Below are 6392 nucleotides of genomic sequence, written 5' to 3'. Positions count from 1 at the left end.
GCAGAGAAGCAAAGAGCTCTTTTTCTTTGTAGCTTTTTGAAAATTCTCCCATAGTCATATTCTTCTTAATGCTATTCCCAGCACAAATCTTAGGGCATTCTCCAATCTTATTCACATCAATCTTCAGATTATTATAAAATATCAATCCTCAAAGCAACATTCGAATTTCATTAATATTATCGTTATTATAACTAAAATCGAGAGGGGTGATGGCTTCGGTTTTGCCAGAGTCTTCCAGCCCTGCGGAATTCTCTTCCCGGCTGCGACCCTGTCGTACAGCAGGAATGGCGCCACCTTGGCCAATGAAACATGTGAAGATCTGCCATGAGGAAATAATGAGCAGTGTCCCGCGTGAATGTTCACCGGCCTTCTTATGGGCTGGTTCTGGAATGGCCCCCAAAGGCTTGGTCCTCAGCACTGCAGTGTCCAGAGGCGGGGCTCCTGGGGGTCCTGGACCATGTGGGCTCTGACCTCACAGTGTATTAATCCATCCGTGGGCTGGTGCTGGGCACGGTAGGGGGTGAGGCCAACCTGGGGAAGGGGGATCGCTGGGGCTTGTTCTTGAAGCGTGCTTCTTGTCCCAGCCCTCTCTCCCTTCTTCTCTCTCTTCCTCCCCTTTCCAGTCTTTCCAGTCGCAGCTATAAGCAGAGCAGCTCTCCTTGGCCACGCCCTTCCGCCAGGACCTTCTCCCTCATCTCCCGCCCAGGCAAGTGGAGCCGGCCCACCGTGGACTGACACCGCCGAAACTGGGAGCTAAGATACATCTCTCTTCCTTTAGGATTTATTTTTTTTCAGTATGGAAACCAGGGACATTCTATCTCCGAGCTATACCCCCAGCCCTATTTTTTTATTATTTATTTTGAAACAGGGTCTCACTGAGTTGCAAAGGGCCTCACTAAGTAGCTGAAGCTGTCCACACACCTGGATCCTCCTGTCTCAGCCTCCCGAATGCTGGGATTACAGGCGTGCACCATCATGCCCGGTGGGATCTCTTTTCTGACTGGTTTCACAAATATTTTGTGCCAGCAGCTCGAGTTCACTAGAGGGAAACCAGACTTAGATGATGGCCACAGGATTGTGTTGGTCCTGGAAGAAGGGTTTGCTCATCCTCCATCAATTTAACATGTATCTGGATTTTTTTTTTTAGTTTATGAAATTTTATTTTATTTTTTTGTGCCTCCGGGCTACACTCCCAGACTTATTTTATTTTTGCAAACAGGGTCTCTTAAGCCAGCGAGGCTGGCTTCGAACCTGCGCCATCCTCCTGTCTCCGCCTCCCAAGCGCGGGGATGACAAGCGTGCGCCACCACGCCCGGCGTAACATGTATCTGGATTTTATACAGCAAGAACACCACAAGCAAGCCTCAGCTCCTGTGTTAAGGCGCATCCTCATAAGTCCTGAAGCTCCCCACACAAAAGTGACCTCATTAGCTCAGCCATGTGACCAGGGTGTCTTTAGATCAGTGAAGAGGAAATAGGAGAGAGAGAGAGAGAGAGAGAGAGAGAGAGAGAGAGAGAGAATGATAATGAATTGAACCCAGAGGTGTTCTACCTCTGGGCAATACCCACAGACCGATTTTATTTTTAATTTAATAGGTCTCACTAAGTTGTGGAAGGCCTTTCCAAGTTGACGAAGCTGGGCTTGAACCTGTAAGGTTGGGGCAGGGCTGGAAGCTAGGAGGCGGAGCTCTGCGATTCCGGGAGGGGACCAGGCCTCCCGCCCCGGAAGAGGGGGTCCAGAGAGTTCAGAGAGGAGCCCGGAGAGGGAGGGACAAGCATTCTTCCCCCGCCACCGGCCCCCGCGGCCACGCGGGGGCTGGGGGCCGCTCTCCCACGAATAAAGATATTCACATATATCTGATATGGATCTCCACCTATTTCTATGCTGCTGGGGGCCACACCGCGTATTTAATCATACACCTGGTGCCGAACTCGTATCGGACTTATGGGACCTGGCTTGGATCTGCACTTACTGGACTCGAACGGACTTTCCATTCCTCCATTCCTTTCTCTATGCGCCCGCCGGCTCAGCCTCTGCGCGCCCGCCTGCCTGCCGGCTTCTACAAAGAGCTTAAAACGCTGGACCGCGCCGCCCCCGCTCTCTCTGCGCCCCAGCCCGAAACACGACCCGGCCCGACCCGCCGCGCCGCTCGCCGGGACAACACCGCGCCTGGGCGGTCCTCTGCCATCCCCGCCCCAGCCCGGGCTGTGCGGCCGGCCGGAGCCGCGCCCGCCCGCCCGGCCCTCGGACTTCTGCAAAAAGCTGAAAGAAGATACGCGGCGCCTCCAGGACTCTGCGCCGCCCGCTGCTGGGACGAGCCTCTCCCGTCCCGCCCCAACCCGAGCCGCCGCGACCGCCGACCCCAGGATGGGCCCGCGCTGCCGGCGCGCGCCCCGCTCACATCACCGGGGCAAGCCCGCGGCCCCGCGGACTGCTGCGCCAGCCCCGCGCCCCTGCCTGCCACATGGCGCAGGCCCCTGCGCCTGCTCTCTGCTGACCTCCCACGCTCCTGCACATACCTCCACCCAGACTCGCGCCCTGGCGCCTTTCACCCTCTGCCCGCCCACCCCCGCTGCCCGGCCCGGGCATTCCGGTAAGCACCCACATGGGATCACTGTGGGGGGGGGGGAAGGCCGCAAGCTTTGGCCCGCCATCTTTGGCCCACGTGTAATCACTGGGGAGCCGCCATGTTTCTTTAACCTCATGGCCTCGCTGGAGGCCCCGCCATCTTTAACCCCTCCTATCTCATGGCCTCGCTGGAGGTCCACCATCCTTAACCCCTCCCACCTCGGCCTCACTGGAGGCCCCGCCATCTTTATTCCCGCCCACTTTCCATTCCTAACCAATCCTAGGAGTCGGCGGCCATTTTTAAAAAAACTTTTCGCAGCCATTTTCAGGCCAGATCTCCACAGCAGCCTCTCTCAGCGATAGCTTCCTCTTAAGACTGTAAGTGGGTTCCGCCTAACTCGGAGGGTTCTGACTGACTGACTGCTGTAAAAACCGGTGCACCGGTATCCTCCAGTTCTCCGACCGTCCGGGACGGTCGCGAGGTGTGTAAAAGAGACGAGACGTCTTCTCTTGGCCACACCTACTCTGTACCGAACTAGGCAGGGCCCTGGGACGCTGGAGTTTCCTGCCTTTGTTCTTGCCCACTTACAACTCATAGGGGAAGTCAGCCATCTAAGATTGAGATCGATTCTCAATCCCCGCTGGGCCGTGTGTTGTCTAATCTGCAGGCTCTTGGATTCTCAGGGGAACTGTCCCCAGAGAGACTTATTTCTCTTTGTACTAAGATCTGGCCGACTCCTGTTATATTTACAGCCCTTCTGGCGGCTGCATTTTCTGTTTTCTCCCTCTACCGGCTCTACTGCTGCCCAGGGCATGCTGGCTGGGGAATCCCGCGAGCCACAGCCGCCATTTTGGACCTCCCCTGGTGACTCACAGGCGCCACCTGGTGGTCCTTCTGGGTCACAGGCCTATGAAACGTGGATGCCGGTGTTACAAGCCCCATCTCCCTCTGACGGCTGGTACAGAAGATGTGGTCGGGGTCCATGTTCCCTTTCCCCCTCGCCCTCCATCCTCCATCTTCCTTGCGGGCCCAGGGTAACTGCAGGTACAGGGTAAGCCAGTTTCCTCTTGGGTGGCCTGCTCGATCTTTCAGGCCTTAGTTTCCTTCTCAAATCTCGGTTTACGATGATGACGGCAAGGACATAATTCTCTTGCACGGTGTCGGGACCCACTAAACTTTGTTCCTCTCGACATAACTCTTTTTGATGTTTATATTTTAGCAGGTCCACTTGTTTACATTTTGGTGCTCTCCCTCCTCGGATGCCAAATTGCCTAAGTATTAAACTTCTAAAATGGGTAACTGATGCTCCCAATGCAGTGACAGGTGTTTTGACCAGGCAAATCCATACTCACTCAATGCTAAAAAGAGTGGTATGGGGTCTGCTTCGGGAGTTGCTGCTATTAATAACTCTGGTCTAATAAAAACTGCTAAAGGGGCGGTAAACGTTCTCCTCAGGAAAATGTTGCTATTTAAGTTAGTAGATCTAGTGACTGCCTTGCGTCTAAAAGGGCTTCTGCCCAGCCTGGGTTCCGCTCTCACAATTTTCTTTTTCTTTAATAGCACCTTGCCTGTTAGTCTCCTCAAAGCAAACCAGTCACCGAGCTCTCCAGGGTAACCTCCAACTCTCGCTGCGACCACAGCCACCTGCTCCCTTCCAGCGGCTCAGATTCCGACTTCTCCCGACCTGGGGACCTGGGGCCCTTGATTGACGTCGCCCAGTCTCAGCATGAAGCCGCTAGATGAGCAAAAACCACGCCCTTCTGCACCCCTTAGTCAAAGCCCTTATGCACCCCTGAGTCAAAGAGGTCGGAATGTAAGGTTGGGGCAGGGCTGGAAGCTAGGAGGCGGAGCTCTGCGATTCCGGGAGGGGACCAGGCCTCCCGCCCCGGAAGAGGGGGTCCAGAGAGTTCAGAGAGGAGCCCGGAGAGGGAGGGACAAGCATTCTTCCCCCGCCACCGGCCCCCGCGGCCACGCGGGGGCTGGGGGCCGCTCTCCCACGAATAAAGATATTCACATATATCTGATATGGATCTCCACCTATTTCTATGCTGCTGGGGGCCACACCGCGCTCATTTAATCTTACAGAACCCACAACCCTCTTGTCTCAGCCTACCGGGCACCAGGATCCCAGGTGTGCGCCGCGGTGCCCACCTCACGCTGCCCGCTTTGAGCAGGGCACTTTGCGTTTCCCCCATCAGTGCTCGCTGTGGCAGCCCTGCTCCTTTGACCTGGTCTGTAGGCAGCAGCCAGTCTTCTGGGAGCATCTCCCGAATGCTGGGATTACAAGCGTGCACCGCGACGCCCGGCTCCTTTTCCAATTTTAAAACGTAAAAAAAAAAAAAATTTTTTTTTACGTTTTAAAAAAATGCACGCTTGTAATCCCAGCATTTGAGAGGCTGAGACCAGAGGATCGCAGTTCACGGACAGCCTCAGCTACTTAGTGAGGCCCTCTGCAACTCAGTGAGACCCTGTTTCAAAATAAAGAATAAAAAATTGGGCAGGGTGTGTAGCTTGGAGGTCAAATGCCTCTGGGTTCCATCCCTAGACCCGCAAAAAAATAAAAAATAAAAAAATAAAAAAGTAACTTGGCCCACCCTGTTTCAAAATTAAACAATTCAAATCCACCTTCTGCAACTTAGTGAGATTCTCAACAAACTACTGAGATCTTATTTCAAAACAAGAAATAAAAAGACCTGGGTGTGTAGCTCAGAAGTAGAATGCCCCTGGGTTCAATCCCCAGTACAAAACAAAAGCAAAGGTACTTACTTGTCTGTAATCCGAGTCCCCGGAGTCTGAACCAGGAGAACCACAAGTTTCCTGCTAGCCTCAGCAATTTGCCAAAACCCTCAGCAACTTGTTTCAAAAATAAAAAAATTATAGCCGGGCATGGTGGCACACGCTTGTAATCCCCGCGCTTGGGAGGCTGAGACGGGAGGATCGCGCAGGTTCAAAGCCAGCCTCAGCTACTTAGTGAGACCCTGTTTCCAAAGAAAGTATAAAATAGGTCTGGGACTGTAGCCCGGAGGTAGAAAAGCTCTTGGGTTCCACCCCCAGTACCACCAAAAAAAACCCAAAAAACAAAACAAAAACAAAAACAAGCCTGGCGTGGTAGTGCATGTTTGTAATCACAGTACTTGGGAGGCTGAAAGAGGAGGATCACAAGCTCCTGGCCAGCCTCAGCTACTTAGGCCCTCTGCAACTCAGTGAGACCCTGTTTCAAAGTAAAGAATAAAAAATGGGACTGGGGATGTAGCTTGGAGGTAGAATGCCCCTGGGTTCCATTTCCAGTACCACAAATGAATGAATAAATAAATAAATAAATAAATAAATAAATAAATAAATAAATAAATAAAAATTAAAAAAGGAGCCGGGCGTGGTGGCGCACACTTGTAATCCCTGCGCTTGGGAGGCAGAGACAGGAGGATCGCGCAGGTTCGAAGCCAGCCATGCTGGTTTAAGAGACCTTGTTTCCAAATAATAATATAAAATGGATCTGGGAGTGTAGCTCGGAGAAAGAAGGGTTTCCAGGAACCCCAGTACCACCCAAAATAAATAAATAAATAAATAAATAAATTAATTAATTAATTAAAATAAAATAAGAAAAAGCTGTGGGTGTAGTTCAGCGGTACCACATAAATTCTTGGCTGAGAGTAACCAGGGCCAGTGGAGTAAGAAATATGAATTCAAGCTGGGCATGGTGGCGCACTTGTAATCCCAGCATTCAGGAGGCTGAGACAGGAGGATTGTGGTTCGAGGACAGCCTCAGCTGCTTAGTGAGGCTCTTTGCAACTTAGTGAGACCCTGTTTCAAAAAATAAAGGAT

The sequence above is a fragment of the Muscardinus avellanarius genome (genome assembly GCF_963383645.1).
Source record: "Muscardinus avellanarius genome assembly, chromosome: 13".
Classification (NCBI taxonomy): Eukaryota; Metazoa; Chordata; class Mammalia; order Rodentia; family Gliridae; genus Muscardinus; species Muscardinus avellanarius.
The sequence above is the reverse complement of the archived record's forward strand: the minus strand, read 5'-3'. Positions refer to the sequence as shown.